The 17,925-nt window shown below is 38.3% G+C and overlaps 2 long non-coding RNA genes across 8 annotated transcripts in view; one reads left to right on the top strand and one right to left on the bottom strand.

Moving 5' to 3' along the window:
• The first annotated feature begins 3,818 nt into the window (after positions 1 to 3,818).
• Positions 3,819 to 17,925, top strand: part of LOC308638797 — a 38,970-nt gene continuing 24,863 nt past the window's right edge. For 2 of the 7 annotated variants that reach the window (XR_014019925.1, XR_014019926.1), the window contains exons 1-4: positions 3,822 to 3,963; positions 4,327 to 4,495; positions 5,380 to 5,508; positions 6,081 to 6,232. This is a non-coding gene — a long non-coding RNA (uncharacterized lncRNA). The other 5 variants (XR_014019922.1, XR_014019923.1, XR_014019924.1 and 2 more) reach the window with 5 other exon arrangements.
• The window catches only part of LOC308638799, a 227,649-nt gene continuing 221,300 nt past the window's right edge, over positions 11,577 to 17,925 (bottom strand). Inside the window, exon 3 of the long non-coding RNA XR_014019930.1 lies at positions 11,577 to 13,218. This is a non-coding gene — a long non-coding RNA (uncharacterized lncRNA). The remainder of the gene's footprint in view (positions 13,219 to 17,925) is intronic.

The following is a 17,925-nucleotide window of genomic DNA, read 5'->3' on the forward strand; positions in this document are numbered from 1 at the left end:
GGTCATTTTCTTTCTCCTGTTAATGCAGTATGCATTATAACCCCCATTAAAACAGTCCTCAAAGCAGGAAATAGAAATGAAAGGGCATAGCTGGATGTAGTGGCACACGCCTGTAATCCCAGCAGCTGCAGAGGCTGAAGCAGGAGGATTGCAAGTCCAAAGCCAGCCTCATCAATTTGGGCCCTAAGAAACTTAGTGAGACACTGTCTCAAATAAAAAGGGCTGGGAATGTGACTCAGTTGTTAAGCATTCCTGGGTTCAATCCCCAGTACAAAAAAGAAAAGGTATCAGTTAAATAGGCAATTGGACAGGGCTGGGGATATAGCTCAGTTGGTAGAGTGCTTTCCTGGCATGTAGGAGACCCTGGGTTCAATCCCCATCACCAAAAAAAAAAAAAAAAAAAAAAAAAGACAATCAGACAAACAGAAATAACCAAGCAGTGCTTTATCCTAGGGATTTCTTCTCCCATAATGATATTTTTCTCATTACACACCTACCAGGTATGACAGTAAACTAAAGGAGAAGAGACTTGATACAAAGAGACTGAGTAATAAATTCATTTTAATAGTTTAGATGGATATATTGACAACCAGTATTAACCCTTACTTAATTCTTTGAGCCAAGCACAATTCTAAATATGTTATAGGTATTAAGTGTCAGAACAACCCTATGAGATGGGTACTGCTATTGACCCATTTTCCACATAAGCGAGAGGTTAAGTATCTAGCTCAGGGTCATACTCCTATAGTAAGTGAATTATCCCAGTTGCTAGGTTTGGCTCTTAAAGATTCCTCACAGACACATATGTTAATGCTTATTCCCCTCCCTGAGGTGATGGAACTTTTAAGTGGTGGAAAGGAAGTTAGGCCCTTGAGGGCATGTACTTGAAGGGGATTTGGGGACCTGGCCCTTTCCTGTATGTTTTCTTCCTGGTTACAATGAGGTGAACAGGCCTCCTCCACCACAAGCTCCAGTCATGAGGAACTGTGCCAGTTCCAAAAGCAATGGAACAAATCAACCATGGACTGAAACCTCTGAAACCATGAGCCAAAGTAAAACTTTCCTCCTTTTAAGTTGATTCTCTCAGGTGTCTTGTTACAGTGACAAGACCTCAAGATATTACACAGGAGGTCCAACATCAGCAGAATAGCATATCTTATAAAAAATATATTACTAGAGTATGAGGATCATTTTCTAGGAGATTAGGAATATGATCATATGCTGCTAAACCAAGTGTAAACCAGACCTTTCTTATACTCAAATATTCCTATTTGGTCTATGAGTCAAGAGATTACAAATATTTTATACTGTTGTTCCTGTCTTTAGGAAATCCCAGATAACCAATGTTACAACCTGGACTGTACCTGCAACTTGCTTTGCTCTCTTGATTCTCCAAATTGAGTGCTCACCTTTGGTTGTTGTTATTCTTATTTAGTTTTGTTCTTCTTCCTCCTCTCCCCCCTCCTCCTATTTCTCTTTCTCCTTCTCTTCCTCCTCCTCCTCCTCCTTTGTACTGGCATACTGGGTATCAAACCCAGGGTCTCACACATGCTAGGCAAATGCTCCTCTGCTGAATCCCCAGCCCATGCTCACTCTTGTGTGTATATGTATGTGTGTATTTTACTGGGGATTGATCCCAGGGTCTAGCATAGGCTAAATAAGCACTGTACCACTGAGCTACATCCCTAGTCCTTTTTACTTTTTATTTTTCATTTTTTAAAATTTTGAGACAAGTTCTTACTAAGTTGCTAAGGCTGTCCTCAAACATATGATCCTTTTGTCTCAGCCTCTCAAGTTACTGGGATTGCAGGCATGTGCCACCATGCCCAGCTATGCTAATTTTGCCATCTATAGTTATTACTAATTTCATGTAGTTGAATTGTGACTTGATCTATAGATTGCTCTCCGCAGGGTGATTTTCTCAAAACTTATTACTTTGATTTATGCTAAAGGCAGACCAAGTTGCAGGCCTAATATAGAAGCACTCAGGGAACCTGGAGCAAAGTGTGGTCAAGGAGTCATTGTCAGCAAACCTCATGATATATGCATCTTATTGTAAGGGTCTGGTGAAACGTCGGAGGAAAAGACCACCAAGAGACTGACTCATGCAATTGCAGAAGGGGATTTATTGATGATCCAATCCAGTGCGCTGGGGCTCCAGGCTCACTCAAGAAGGGAGAGCAGCCCAGAGCCCCGAGCAGAGGTTAAGCAGTGCTTAAGTACACTTTTTGGGGAGGGTGGGGGCTTTGCATACATCAGGACAAATCATCATGAGGCACGGGAAAATCAAACAACAATTCTTTTTTTTTTTTTTTTAAAGAGAGTGAGAGAGGAGAGAGAGTGAGAGAGAGAGAATTTTTAATATTTATTTTTTAGTTCTCGGTGGACACAACATCTTTGTTGGTATGTGGTGCTGAGGATCGAACCCGGCCGCACGCATGCCAGCTGAGCGCTACCGCTTGAGCCACATCCCCAGCCCAAACAACAATTCTTAAACTTGATTAGTACATTCATTGGCGGGAATAGGTCGGGCGGGGGTGATTGGTCACTCCTAAGCGGGGTACACATTCAAACTGATTGGTTTGGGCCCTGAATGCTTATGTGCCAAACTGCACAGGGTCCTAGGTTATTAAACAACTAAATGGTCAGTGGGGCATTGTCTTAACTGCCTCAGGAATTTCAGGTTCTGTGTGCAGTTCAGAAACTTTACAATACCTAGTCCTTTACATTTTAACTCAGGCTTTACAGCTTAGAAACTTTACCCTTTCATTATTGTATCCTGTCCACGTGGACGTACAACCAGATATTGGCCAATTTTCCCATTTCAAAGCATTTTTTTATAGTTCTCCATTTTAAGAAAGGGGATAATAAAAAGATCCATGAGCATAAAGCTTTGTTTTTCTGTTTCATTATTTCACAACCTATTTTCAACAAGTCTTACTCCCTTGCCAGTACCCCAAACTAGTAATAAATTGAGTGTTAAGGCAAACCCCTAAGAGCTGTGACTGTAAGTAGAATGTGTCTCAAGAAACACCTGGAGATCTGGGCAAGAATTCCAACTTCGAATGTAAATAATACTCAATGGTTATGCTACCAGTTTGTGAAAGGCAATATCTACACGGAAGTAGGATTGGTACTTTTTGCTGAAGGGTATTGGGGCGAAATTTCCCTTCTTATTCATATTTTCTGAGTGCTGAATGAACACTTATACCTTCAGCATCATGAGATTCACTTAATGAATAACAAAAGGAATTAAAATAAACTTTGGTGGAGACTTGGCGGTTGACTTTAAAAAAAATTGCACATGCGACAAAGTACAAGCAGGTTTGTAATTAAAGATACTTACAAGAAGAATATTTTTTAATGTTCCCTTTGTGTCCATTGGATTGGCCTAGAGATTGGAGTTAAAAGTGGGAATCAGAAATCTGAGATGGAAAAACTGGGCCTCTTAAATAAAGAACTTTGTGCAAAGAATCCCTTTTTTTTGAAACGCGAAGGGCGGGGTAGGAGCGGAGCGGCGCTCGTCAGTGGTCTCTTACTGCCACCTAACGGTCAACGTTTAACTGAAAGACGACAAAAGTCTGTGATTATGTACCTTTTCCACACGATTTCTGCTCTTTAGAACCACAGTAACCCAATGAAGTACTGCGGCAAGATAAATGGTAAGGATCAAGCAATTGCGGTTTGACCAGTTGCCCCTTCACATAACCAGTAGCGGTTCCCGGAAGTCCATTTGCTATGGGGGCGCGCTCTCCTAAAGTCCGACCCGGAAGTCATAATAACAGCGGCAGGAAGTTCCGGCTGTTCAAAGGCAGCGGTTCCGGCCTCAGAAGGGCCCAGGCTGCTGGGCAGTGTGGATGTGTTTTATTAGCGTTGTGCGGTATTCGGCGTGGTCCTTTGAGCTCGCCGCCTGAGCTTATTTCGTGAAAGGCTTCTTCTGTTCCTCGGGGTACCGGACTTACTGTGAGGAATGAGAGCGAGCGGGGCCGGAGGTGGGGGGTGTTGGACCTTAGACCTATGCCCCGAGGGTCATATTGAGGAGTAGTGCAGAGATGGACGCTTTCGTTCTAGTTGAGCATGCGCATTAGCTCTCCAGGGATAATAAAAAGGGGTGACATGACAACGAAATGTGGTGAATGTATCTCCGTTTAGACTAAGTGGTAAGATTGGACTTCCAGAAATGATTATTGAAGACTTTAGGAATGATCCTACCTGGCTTTGATGAGTGGAAAGGCTTTTTCTGTTTTCCTTTTTGTTTGTTTTGTGTTTTACCAACAGAAACTTACCGCAAAATATAATATATGCTTGTTGCTTTATTCCCTCCAGGTGCTCCTAGCTTCACCCAGTTTCCCGATGGTGCTTTGAGCTGAGCAACTTTCCTCCACTGGGCCCTTACCCCCAATATGCTGCCTCACCTGAGGTTCAGAGCAATGGATTTGGCTGTTTATGGACTGCGATCTCTTAAAACACGATCGCTATATAAACTTTTCCTGCTGTAAGTTGTTTTGTTGGGTATTTTGGTCACAATCACACAAAAGCTAACTAATACACTTCCCTTCTGGAATCCTTTCCCTATTTACCCTGGGATTTTCTCCTTTCATATTAAGTTAGTATGGAACTTTGCTTGGCTGTCATGGGAGAAGTAGTGTGTCACATATTCCCCAATGGTATTAGGGGAAAGCCAGTGGAATTTTAATTCTGTATGAGTTTGGAATGGGCCCACCATATAGTACATCTTCACCTATTAGGTAGCAGACAGACATGAGTAATAGGAAAAAGGAGGGGAATACTGTAACCCCCCCCCCCCCCCCCCCCCCGCCATATGCTGTCTTTGGGGGAAAAAAAAGCAATTTACCTAACCTAGCTTATTGGCTTTAATCAGTAGGCTATGCTGCATTTCTCACCCAGTAACCTGCAGAGCTATTGTCAGGGCTTCCCTGCCAATAAGAACAACACAAGTTACTGTAAAGCTGGGACTTTACAGCTATACACAGATCAAAGATTCCAGGACTCAGGAAGACAGGATAATTAAAAGCAAAGACCACCAACTGTAAAATAGCAGTAGAGAATTAATCTAATGTGATCGTATTGTCAGTTGCAAATTGAGAGGTGGTTCCTGGGGTTACACTTTAGAAACTTCCCTAAGGCCCCCAATAAAACTAGGAAAGTGGCATGTAATCACTATCTTCTTTGAGAGAACCCACTTTCACCTTTGAGAGTGTCTGTTTTTTTTTCCCTTCTAATGATCTTTGGTATACTTTTATTATGTTTTATGTGTTGCCTGAAAGTTTTTTATGCAATATCACCAGAGCCAAAATAACAACACAGTTTCCTTTACCATTTTGGTGCTGTGACTCAGATTGATATTTACTTTTCTAGATCTTTATTGTAGGCCTTGGATTCGTGATGACTGGAAGGATATTTTAAGACAACTGAAAGTCTCTGGCTGGAGATACTCTGCTGGGACTGAAACTCTTGATTGAGACTCAGATCCTCCAGACCCTAGAGGTAAGAAACTGAGGCTTTCTTTTCAGTCTTTTTGGCAGATAGGTCTTGCCCACTGACAATTGAAAGTCACCTGGCTAGGGCAATACTGTAATGGAATCTGAAGTTCAATGACTACAGGATTTTTGAACCCCAGAGACCATTAGGGGAAAAAGACCTCTTTCCCTTCCTCATACCCTTTTCATCTTGAGATGGGTGTTTGAGAATAAAGGGAGAAATGCTGAATTTAAAAGGAAGTACCCTTGACCCTGCCTTTGTATCATAAAGGCAGTGGGCAGGTGTAGGGAAAATTGGCATGAAATTATGTAACTCCATCCTAGCTCTACCTCTAGTTCAGTCCCTAGCATCTGTCCCTCTATTAATATTAATTCCCTACACCAATGGGTTGCTGTCTCTCCCATTGGAGATAGCCAGCATTCTCACTTGAATGTGTATTCCTTGCTTTACTCCAAAGGTAGCATTATCTTGAGATTGTCCCCATTCTCCATTAAATATATATCTACTTTTCTAAATAATTCTCTATCTATGCCTTAGACTGGTGTGTACTGAAATTTTTTTCTGTCTCATATGCCAAGAACCTCGGTGGTCCTGAGTCAGGTTATCCCTTCTCTCTGGGAACCCTTCTTCAGAGACATCCCTTCTTCTGCGATAACCTCTATCTCTGGACCAACCATACGTCGTGGGACCTCAAGTCTCAAATCAGTGGGAACTTGAATTCACATTTAAGGTAAGAAGACACTTTCCATGCCAAAATGCACATTTTAAGCTCTGCCTCTTATATTCAAAAGGCAAGTTTCTTAGCTCTTCTGTTACTTTTTTTTTCCTTCAAATTTGTGTTCTAGTTAGCTTTTTCATTGCTGTGAACAAAAGTCCTGACAAGAACAATTTTAGAGGAGGGAAAAGTTTATTTGGGGTTCAAGGTTTCAGAGGTCTCAGTCCATTCATGGCTGAATTCATTGAATCCATTGTGCTGGCCCCAAGGTGAGACAGAACAGCATGGTGGAAAGGTGTGGCAGAGGAAAGCAGCCTAGGCCCTAGCCACCTCTAAACAGCACTTCTCTCACCAGGAACAAAATGTGTACCCTAAAGGCAGGCCCTCAGTAACCTACCTCCTCCACTGACACCTTATGTATCTATAGACACCACCCAGTTAATCAATTTAAATGGATTAATGCACTAATTAGGTTAAGGTTCTCCTCACCCAATCATTTCACCTCTAAACTTTCTTGTATTATCTCACACATGAGCTTTTGGGGGACATCTCTTTTCTAAACCATAACAATTTGAAGCCAGGTCTCTCTAAGTTGTAGAGGCTGGCCTTGGAACTTGGATCTTCCTGCCTCAGACTCCTGAGTAGCTGGGATTACAGGTGTATGTCATTATATCCAGGTAATAAATGAAACTTTATAATACATGAACTTTTGTTTGGCTTCTTTCACTTAGCATAAGGGTTTCAAGATACATCCACATTATAGTTGTTTTGAGTCAGCTGTAGAGCTCCTCTAGTGTATTTTTCATTTCGTTTACTGTACTTTAAATTATAGAAAATTTTCTCTATTTAATTACACATGGTTTTCATACTTTCCTTTAGTTCATTAAACATGGTTTCCCTTAGTTCTTTTTTTTTTTTTTTTAAGTATTGGGGATTGAACCCAGAGGGCTTTGCCACTGAGCCACATCCCCAGCTCTTTTTACGTTTTATTTTGAGACAAGGTTTACTAAGTTGCACAGGACCTCACTAAGTTGCTGAGGCTGACTTTGAACTCGCAATCTCCCTGCCTTAGTCTCTCGAGTCTCTAGGATTGCGGGCACGTACCACGGCACCTGGTTTACCTTAGCTCTTTGAATTGATCAAGTTTGATAGTATATAGGCTTTGAAGAATTAGTCCATTTCTTTTAAATTATCAAATTTTGAATGTATAATTATTCATAAAATAATTCTCTTTGAAAGCCAGGCACGGTGGCACACACCTGTAATTCTAGTGGCTCGGGAGGCTGAGGCAGGAGGATCGGGAGTTCAAAGCCAGCCTCAGCAACTGTGAGGCGCTAAGCAACTCAGTGAGATCCTGTCTCTAAATAAAATACAAAATAGGGCTGGGATGTGGCTCAGTGGTAGAGTGCCCCTGAGTTCAATCCCTGGTACCGCCTCTGCCCCCCGAAAAAAAAGAATATATGTTATAGATGAGAGAGCATGGCTGGTAGCTGCGGTAGCCACTGAGGCAAGGGGAGAAGCACAGGCAGAGAATTTATAAACAATTTTTTTTTTTTTTTAACTTCGGGGAACTTGTGGATTAGAGAGAGAGGCTGATTTTTCATACACACAAACATATATATTTTTAGTTGTAGACGGAAACAATACCTTAAATATAATAAATTAAATAAATAAAATTATGTGGTGCTGAGGATCCAACCCAGTGCCTCACACATGTTAGGCAAGTGCTCTACCACTGAGGTACAACCTCAGCCCGGGAGGCTGATTTTAATGAACACAGAGTCAGTGGGGAAACAAGTTGAATGAAACCAACCCCAAATTGCTCAGATTCCTGGAGCAGGGATTTTGAACTGAGATTCCTGGTAGGTGCAGCCTGGGAACTATCTGTAAACACTGGGGCAGCCAGCAGAGACAAATCAGGATGATTGATATAAAGGAAGTTGCCAGCAGTAGCATTTTACCACCTGCAGAGTGTGCCTGATTCAGAGTGACTGAAATAGCCACAAAACATTATACAAGCTCCAAATACAAAGAGGAGAACACTAAATCTTTGTGGCAGGCACCCCATAAGAGCTATTGGGAATCCACCTTATAGCAGTCACTCAGGAGTGTTTGCATTCCAGGGCATATATGCGGTAATTCACCTTCAGAGTGGCCAAGGTAAAACCTGTGGAAAGTTAGTCCCTATACCGGAAAAGTGGATTTTACCAGAGGCCTCAGTGATCTAGACATCCAGCAGAGTCTGGCATTTCTCCAGTAATGGGGGGGTATGAACCAAATCCCAAATATCTACCAACAGAGTTCCAAAATTCACCCAACATTAAACCCCAAATACTGCAACGTCATATTTAGAACTCTGCTTTACCCCCACTACGGTATTACACAATCCACCAATATTACACAGTCTATCCTATTCTGTACTGGGAGATTGGAAGCTGAGAGCTACTACACTTGGCTAGCAGCTAGGTGAGGAACACAAAGACATGTGATTTAATAACCCCCAGCTTTTGATCCAACGGTTACAAAGCCAAAAATAAACATAGAGAATGAAAATCCATTCCTGCCAATAATTTTGACCACCAAAACAGAAACAGGCCCTTTATTTCTTACCAAGATATTTCTGTTTGTTTTCTTTTATCTTTCTTATCTATATTCACATTTTTAAATTTTTAATTCTCTTCTTAAATTTTAACCTAAATTTTTTCAAGCATAATTTCATCAGTATATTATTTTTCACTTTTTTTGATCATACATGATTTTTTGTATGTGTATATGTGTGTTCTCACTGAAAAATACTGAGAAAATAGGCTTGAAAAAATAAGTATATATTCATATAATTTTTACCTTCACGTTAATAGCATTTGTATATAATTTAGTCTTATTTGAATCGGTGGGGTATAATTATATGAGAGTTTGAGTTGTAGGTTCATACCTTGGTTCCTGTCCCTCCTATCTCCCGTTTTTTTACTTTTTTCTCTAATAGGCAGATTTTCTTGTTCCTTCTTGCTTTCTTTCCTTCATTCTTTAGTTGTAGTTAATTTGTATCCCTCTTTACAGTTGACATCTGGTATCTCCTGCCTCTCCTATGAACAATTTCTTAAGTATCTCAAACTTTCTTTCATCTTCCTGATTTTCTCTTATTTAAAAAGTAGAAATCACTGGGTGTGGTGGTGCATGCCTGTAATCCCGGCAGCTGAGGCAGCTGAGGCAGCTGAGGCAGCTGAGGCAGCTGAGGCAGCTGAGGCAGCTGAGGCAGCTGAGGCAGCTGAGGCAGCTGAGGCAGCTGAGGCAGCTGAGGCAGCTGAGGCAGCTGAGGCAGCTGAGGCAGCTGAGGCAGCTGAGGCAGCTGAGGCAGCTGAGGCAGCTGAGGCAGCTGAGGCAGGAGGATCACCAGTTCAAAGCCAGTCTTAGCAACTTAGTGAGGCCCTAAGTAGGGCTGGGGATATAGTTCAGTTGGTAGAGTGCTTGCCTTGCCTTGCCTTGCATGCATAAGGCCCTGGGTTCAATCCCCAGCACCACACACACACAAAAAATGCAATAATCATTTTAGGGTCTGGGGATATAGCTCAGTTGGTAGAGTGCTTGCCTTGTATGCATAAGGCCCTGGGTTCAATCCCCAGCACCACAAAAAAAAAAAAAAAAAAAAAAAAGGAGGCTCTAAGCAACTCAGTGAGACCCTGCCTCTAAATAAAGTACAAAATACGGCTGGGGATGTGTCTCAGTGGTCGAGTGCCCCTGAATTCAACCCCTCATACCAAAAAAGAAAAAAAGAGCCAAAATCCCACTAAATAACAGAATTATGCAGTTTATATATTTCCTATTCCATTTATGTTGTGATTATAAATACAGTGGATGACATAGTAGACACCTACTGTTAAATGTCCAATCTAATTCACAGTTATTTATAGTTGGTACTGATGTTAAATGCTAATCCCATCATTCCTATATAGATAGTAATTAGTGTTGTAGATTTCAAAGTAGACATTGAATATTTATATTAGCGCTGTACATCTGTTGCTGACATTAGGGCTGTCCCTGGCTCCCCCTTTCCCCTAAAAGGGGCTGGAAAGTGATTGGGACACTTTGAGATCACAGAGTAGTGATCCTGATGCCGAGAAATCCTCACAACTCAGCCAAGCAAAAGTGAATCTCACCCCACACATGATCTAGACCCACCTGAGCCCTGACATTACTTCAACTCATAGAATTGGGGAGATAAAACTCCCAAACTAATAACCAGGCCCCAAGGAGGAACAACCAGAGGGAGACTCGCGTTCCACCCCTTTACATCTACTCATATATCAAAAATTGAAAGAGATCCCAGAAGAGACAGTAACTACACACAAAAGGACATACATATAAAAGAGAAAGGGGAATCCATTTCAATTGATGCACAAGTTTAGGACTTTGGAAAACATGAGAAAACAGGCAAACAAATTTCACCCCACTCCCAAATTTATAATCCCCTAACAAAGAATCCCAGATATGAAAGGGATAAAATTCCAGAGAAAGGTTATTTAAAAACGGATTTTTTGTTGTTGTTGTTGGTACCAGGGATTGATCCCAGTGATCCCTGGATACAACCCTAGCCCTTTTTTACTTTTCATTTTGAGACATGGTCTTACTAAATTGCTTAGGGCTTTGCTAAGTTGCTGAGTCTGGCTTTGAACTTGTGTCCATCCTGCCTCAGTTTCCTGAGCCAATTGGATTATAGGCATGCTCCATTGTGCCCAGCAAAAACTGATTATTAAAATGTTCAGTGAAATTTGGCTGGGGCTGGGGCTCAGTGGTAGAGCGCTCGTGCAGCAAGGCGCTGGGTTCAATCCCCCACACCATATAAAAATAAAACAAAAATAAAATTAACGTTAAAAAAAACTTAAAAAATGTTTAGTGAAATAAAAGAGAGCTAATGAATTAATTAAGAAAGCAATGCAGGAAATGAAAGACCATTTCAGTAAAGAAATAGAAATATTAAAGAGAAACCAATCAGAATTCCTGGAAATGAAAAACGTAATCAAATTAAAAACTCACTTGTAATCATCACCAACAGATTACACTGCATAGAATATAGAACTTCAGGCCTTGAAGACAGGGTACATGAAGTTGAACACATAGTATGCAATAAAGGGAAAAATTAGTAGAAACTGACCAAAATATACAAGAATTCTGTGATAACATCAAGAGACCCAACTTGAGAATAATTGGGATATAAGCTAAAATCATTAACAACATCAAGAACATTTTCAATGATAGAGTAAAAGAAAACTTTTCCAGTATCAGAAATGAGATAGACATAAATGTACTGGAGGTATACAGGATCCTAAATAGACCAAATCAGATGAGAAGCTCTCCAAAAAACTATTAAAAGGGACAGGAGGGAAATATCAGGTCACATTTAAAAGAAACCAGTAAATCTCACTTCTGACTTCCCAATTCAGACGCTAAAATGAAGGAGAGCCTGGAATGAGATATTGCAAGCTCTAAAAGAAAATAATTGCCAACTAAGATTGCTGTACTCATCAAAGCTTTCTTTCAAATTTGAGGGGGAAATAAAAACTTCCCATGACAACGATAAGCTGAAATTTCAAATTTATGACCACCAAGCTAGCAGTATAAAGAATACTTAAATATAAACAGCTCACAGGGCTGGGGATATAGCTCAGTTGGTAGAGCACTTGCCTTGCATGTACAAGGCCGTGAGTTCAATCCCCAGTACCACAAAAGAGAGAAAAAAAAAACTGCACACAGAGGAACCCAAAAACAAATCTTAAAGTTCCCAAAGAAGATTAGTAGAAGAGTAATCATCTCAATGAAAATCAAGACAATTAAATATAGCAAAGAATCAGAATGGCAGAAAACTACTAACATCCTGACTAACACTGAATGTAAATGGTCTCAACTCCCCAATTAAAAGACATAGATTAGCAGAATGGATCAAAAACAAGATCAAACTATATGCTGTTTGCAAGAGACTCGTTTCTTTTTTTTCTTTAAATATATGTGTGTGTGTGTGTGTGTGTGTGTGTGTGTATTTGTTGTTGTTGATGGACTTTTATTTATATGTGATGCTGAGAATCAAACCCAGTGCTTCACACATGCTAGGCAAGTGCTCTACTATTGAGCTACAACCTCAGCCAAGAGACTCATTTCATAGGCAAAGACACAGACTGAAGGTAAACGAATGGAAAAAAATATTCTATACAAATGGAGTCTGCAAACATGCAGGCATCTGAAAACCAGATATTCTCATATCTGACAAAGCAGATATCAAGCAAAAATTATTTGGGAGGCACAAAGAAGGCCACTACATCCTGGTAAATGGAAAATTCCAACAAGAAGATATAATGAGAGCTGGGGTTGTGGCTCAGCAATAGAGTGCTTACCTAGCATGTGCGAGGCGCTGAGTTCAATCCTCAGCACCACATACAAATAAGTAAAATAAAGGTATAAAAATTAGTTTTTAGGGCTGGGGTTGTAGCTCAGTGGTAGAGTGATTGCCTAGCATGTGCAAGGCACTGGGTTCGATTCTCAGCACCACATATAAATAAATGAACAAAATAAAGATCCATCAACATTAAAAAAAATTAGTTTTTAAAAAAAGAAGATATAATGATAGTAAATATATATGCCCTAAACGTCAGCACTCCCAATATATATAAAAAATACTCCTTGGCATTAAATCTGAAATAGACCCCAATACAATACTGGGTGATTTCAACACACCCTTATCACCAATAGACAAGTTATCAAAACAAAATCAATAAAGATATTTCCAAGCTAAGTAATACTATAAATCAAATGGACCTTGTTTTCGCTTTTTCATTGCTGTGAGTAAATGACCTGACCAGAACAATCATAGAGGAGGAGGAATTTATTTGAGGGCTCACAGTTTCAGAGGTCTTGGTCCATAGATGGCCAACTCCATTCCTCAGGGCTCGAGGTGAGGCTGAACTTTATGGTGGGAGAGTGTGGCAGAGGGAAGCAGCTCACATCACGATGATCTGGAAGCAGAGAGAGAGAGCACTCTCCAATTACAAATCTATATTCCAGAGCCACGCCCTAATTCCCACCTCCTCCAGCCATACCTTACCACTTCAATTACCACTCAGTTAATCCCTATCAAGAGATTAATTCACTCTCACAACTCAATCATTTTTTTCTCTGAACTGTTTTTCATGGTCTCATAATGAGCTTTTGGAGGACACCACACATACAAACCATAACAGACCTAATACACATCTATAGAATATTTAACACTCAAACAACTAAATTTACCTTCTCAGCAGCTCATGGAACCTTTTCCAAAAAAGACTATATTCTAGGTAGAAATGTAAGTTATAGCAAATACAAAAGAGTCTATATAATCCTGTTCATCTTACTGAATTTTAATGGAATAAACTAGGAATGAATAGCAAGAAAAATAATAAAAACTACATAAACATGTGGAGATTAAATAATACTCTTTTAAATGAAGACTGGATTAAATAAATGAGAGAAGGAATTCTGAGAATCAAATGAGAACATAGATACAACATATCAAAATCTCTGGGATGGTAGGAAAGCAGTTCTAAGAGGAAAGTTCATATTATTGAATGCCTACATTAAAAGAACATATATACCAAATAAATAAGCTTATATTCTACTTTAAGGCCCTAGAAAAGCAGGAATAAAGGAATTCCAAACTCAGAAAATGCAGGAAATAATTTAGATCAGAGCTAAAATTAATGAAATTGAGAATAAAAAAACAATATTGTTTCAGGATCAATGAAACAAGATTTAGTTCTTTGAAACGACAAATAAGATTGATAAACCTTTAGCCAAACTAACTAAAAGTAATAGAGACCCAAATTAACAGAATTAGAGTTGAAAAAGGAGATATAAGCACAGATACTTCTGAAATCCAGAGGCTCATTAGAAGCTATTTTGAAAAATTATACTCCAGTAAAATGGAAGATATCAACAAATTTCTAGTCATATATGACCTGCCTAAATTGTACCAGGAAGATATAGAAAACATAAACTAATATCAAGTAATTAAATTGAAACAGCAATTAAAAGTCTTCCAACAAAGAAAAGCCAAGAGCACATGGGCCCTCGGCTGAGTTCTACTAGATTGTCAAAAAATAACTAATTGGAATCTTCCTCAAAGTATTCCATGAAATTAAAAGGGAAGAAAGACTTCCAAATATATTCCATGAAGCTAGTATAACCATGATACCAAAAGCAGACAAAGACACATCAAGGAAAGAAAACAACAGAACAATATCCCTGATGAACATAGATGTAAAAATCCTTAATAAAATAGTAGCAAACCACATTAAAAAATTAAGATAATACACCATGATCAAGTGGGTTTCATTTCATGTATGCAAGGTTGGTTTAACTTTCAAATCAATAAGTGTAATTCACTGTACAAATAGAATTAAGAACAAGAATCAAGTGATCCTCTCAATTGATGCAGAAAAGGACTTTGATAAAATGCAGCACTCATTTATGTTAAATATACCAGCAAAGTCACCAATACAAGGAACTTACTTCAACATTGTAAAGGCTATATGTGACAAACTCAAAGCCAACATTATACTGAACAGAGAAAAAGTGAATGCATTTCCTCTAAAAACAGGAACAAGAAAAGCACTCCTTGGCATTAAATCTGAAATAGACCCCAATATAATACTGGGTGATTTCAACACACCCTTTTTACCAATAGACAGGCCATCAAAACAAAAATCAATAAAGATATTTTATGTAGATCCCTTTAAAAAAAAAACTAGGAATGGAAACCAGTGTATAATCCACCTGTCCCACTCCATATTCTTTTTCCAAAAGAACTAATAAAAGCACACTAAAGTGGTACAGCCACCTCAATGTTTATAGCAGCACAGTTCACAATTGCCAAAGTATGGAATCATCCCAGATGCCCCTCAGTAGATGAATGGATTAAGAAATTGTGGCATGTATGTACAATGGAGTTTTACTTAGCCAATTAAAATAATGAAATTATGACATTTGCTGGTAAATGAATGAAAATGGAAAACATCCTACTATGTGGAATAAGTGAATCTCAGAAAATCAAAGGTCAAATATTTTGTCTTATATGTGGAAGCTAGAGCAAAATAAAGGAAAGTTGGAGGGCAGGATCAGGTATCAATGATATAGGGAAGATCAGTAAAGTATAAGAAGGAGATGGAGAGGGAAAGGAGGTGATGGGAAAGTGGAGAAAACACAAAATGGATTTTAAAAAATCATGCTATGTACACATACCACAGGTAATTTCACCTTTATGTATAAGTGGAGAGAACCAATAAAAAATAAATAAATACATGATCTAAAGGAAGATCAGTAGAGAGAGGTGAATGGAGGGAGGAAGGATGAGAAGAAAAGAGGGGACATGAACTGAAATTTAATTCCAAGAATGTATGAATTTGTCAAGATGAACCCAACTACTGTGTGTAACTATAATGCTCTAATAAAAAATAAAATAATTCTTTTTATAATGATTGAAGATTCCATAAGGATATCCTCTGTATTATATCTGATAAAGTAATTTGTATCTATTTTGTCAAGTCTTCCTACAAGTTTATAAATTTTAATTATCTTTTCTAAGAGTTATCTTTATATATTATTTTTTATTTGCAAAATAAAAAATGTTAACAAACAATAAAATAAATCTGTTGCTGTGTGCCACATGATAAATGAGAGAATGAATGATCGCAAGAAAAACATTCCAACAATCTTCTCCCTGAGCCTGACAGCAGGAACTTATTCAACCCATTTTCCAAAATATTACATCATCAAACCTATGATTTACCCAATTTTCCACTGAAAATAATTAATTTAAATATAGATGAACTAGATATTATAATTAAAAGGTATAAATATTCAACATGTGTAAAAGGCAAACAATATATCACACTTTAATATCAGTACACTAATAGGTTAAAAGCAAAAGAAGAGGAAAATAAGCATAAGAAGTCAGAAGTAGAACTATTAATATAAAATAAATTTCAAGAAAAAGTATCTTCAGGGGCTGGCATTGTGGCTGAGCGGTAGAGTGCTTGCCTAGCACGTGTGAGATACTGGGTTCGATCCTCAGCACCACGTAAAATAAATAAAATAAAAATATTGTGTCCAACTACAACTAAAAAAAGTATTAAAAAAAGAGAAAGTATTTTCAGAGATAAGGAGGAACATTTCATAACCATAATAGGATAACTTCTTCAAGAAAGTATAATAATCCTAAATGTGTATGTACCTAATAACAAAATTTCAAAATACATGAAGTAAAAATTAATAAAACTAGAAAGACAAATCCATAATCATATTTGGAGATTTTAAGCCCTCTTACTTTCCTGGAAGAAGTAGTGATATAGAAAGCTTAACAACACTATCAGCCCCCTTGAACTACTTGTTATTTATAGAGAACTATACACAAAAATGACAAGTAGAAAATTAATAAGGATAGAATATATTCTGTCATAAAATAAGCTTTGAGAAATTTTAAAATTTTGAAATCATGCAGACTGTTGTTTCCTGCATGATTTATTACATTAGAAATCAATCACTTTAAGATATATAGAACCCCACCCCCATGTCTCAACTACTTTAAAATTAAATGGTACACTTATAAATATCTCACAGATCAAATAAGGAAGCACAAGAAAAGCAAATAAAAAGTGCTTTGAACTAAGTGATAATTAAAGCTTAAAATATCAGAATCTTTGGAATGAAATAGTACTCAGATGAACACTTGTAACAAAGTATTTGTATCAGAAAAAAGCTAGATTAACAAATTATTTTCAAATTAGGTCGTAGGAAGGAAAAAATAAAGAGTAGGAGCAGAAATATGTGAAACAGAAAAGAAATAATACAACTAAAAGTTGGTAAAAATCTAACAAGTCAAATCAAGAAAAAATATTAGTGGAAAGGGAGCTATCAAAACAACCCTTCAGATGCTAAAAATGTATTAAGGCAACATTACAATCGTATGAGTACAATTGAAAAGCTTATATAAGTTGTTCTATTTTAGAGGCTAGAAACCCCTGAGATCCATGTAAGTGGTATGTTTTTTTCCCATCCTTTCATTTTCAGTCTGTGGATGTCTTTGCCTATGAGGTGAGTCTTTTGGAGATACCATGTTGTTGGGTCTTGTTTTTTAATGCAGTCTGCCAATCTATGTCTTTTGATTGATGGATTTAGGCCTTTAATATTCAAAGCTATTATTGAGATATGACTTGTATTCATGGTTATTTGGGTTTATTTCTAGTTTTTAATATTATTTAGTTTCTCCTCTGATTGACTATTCCTTTAGTGTAGTTCCTCCCTTCGCTGGTTTTCACTTTTTAAAAATTTCATCTTCATGGAATATCTTGTTGGGAATATTCTGAAGAGCAGGCTTTCTGGTTGTGGATTCTTTTAATTTGTGTTTATCATGGAAGGTTTTCAAGGGCTGGGGCTATAGCTCAGTGGCAGAGCACTTGCCTAGCATGTGTGAGACACTGTATTCGATCCTTAGCACCACATAAAAATGAAACAAAATAAAGGTGTGCTGTCCATCTACAACTACAAAAACAAAATTAGAAAAAAAAATAGTTCAGTACAGCATCAGAGATGCTGTGACCCACTGGAGCCGCACAGCCTCTCAGAGATGGGTATGGCTTGCTAAAATGCCAATCAACCTGTTTGCCACAACAACCCATGCCACAAGA

The sequence above is a fragment of the Spermophilus citellus genome (assembly GCF_964194105.1).
Source record: "Spermophilus citellus genome assembly, chromosome: X".
NCBI lineage: Eukaryota > Metazoa > Chordata > Mammalia > Rodentia > Sciuridae > Spermophilus > Spermophilus citellus.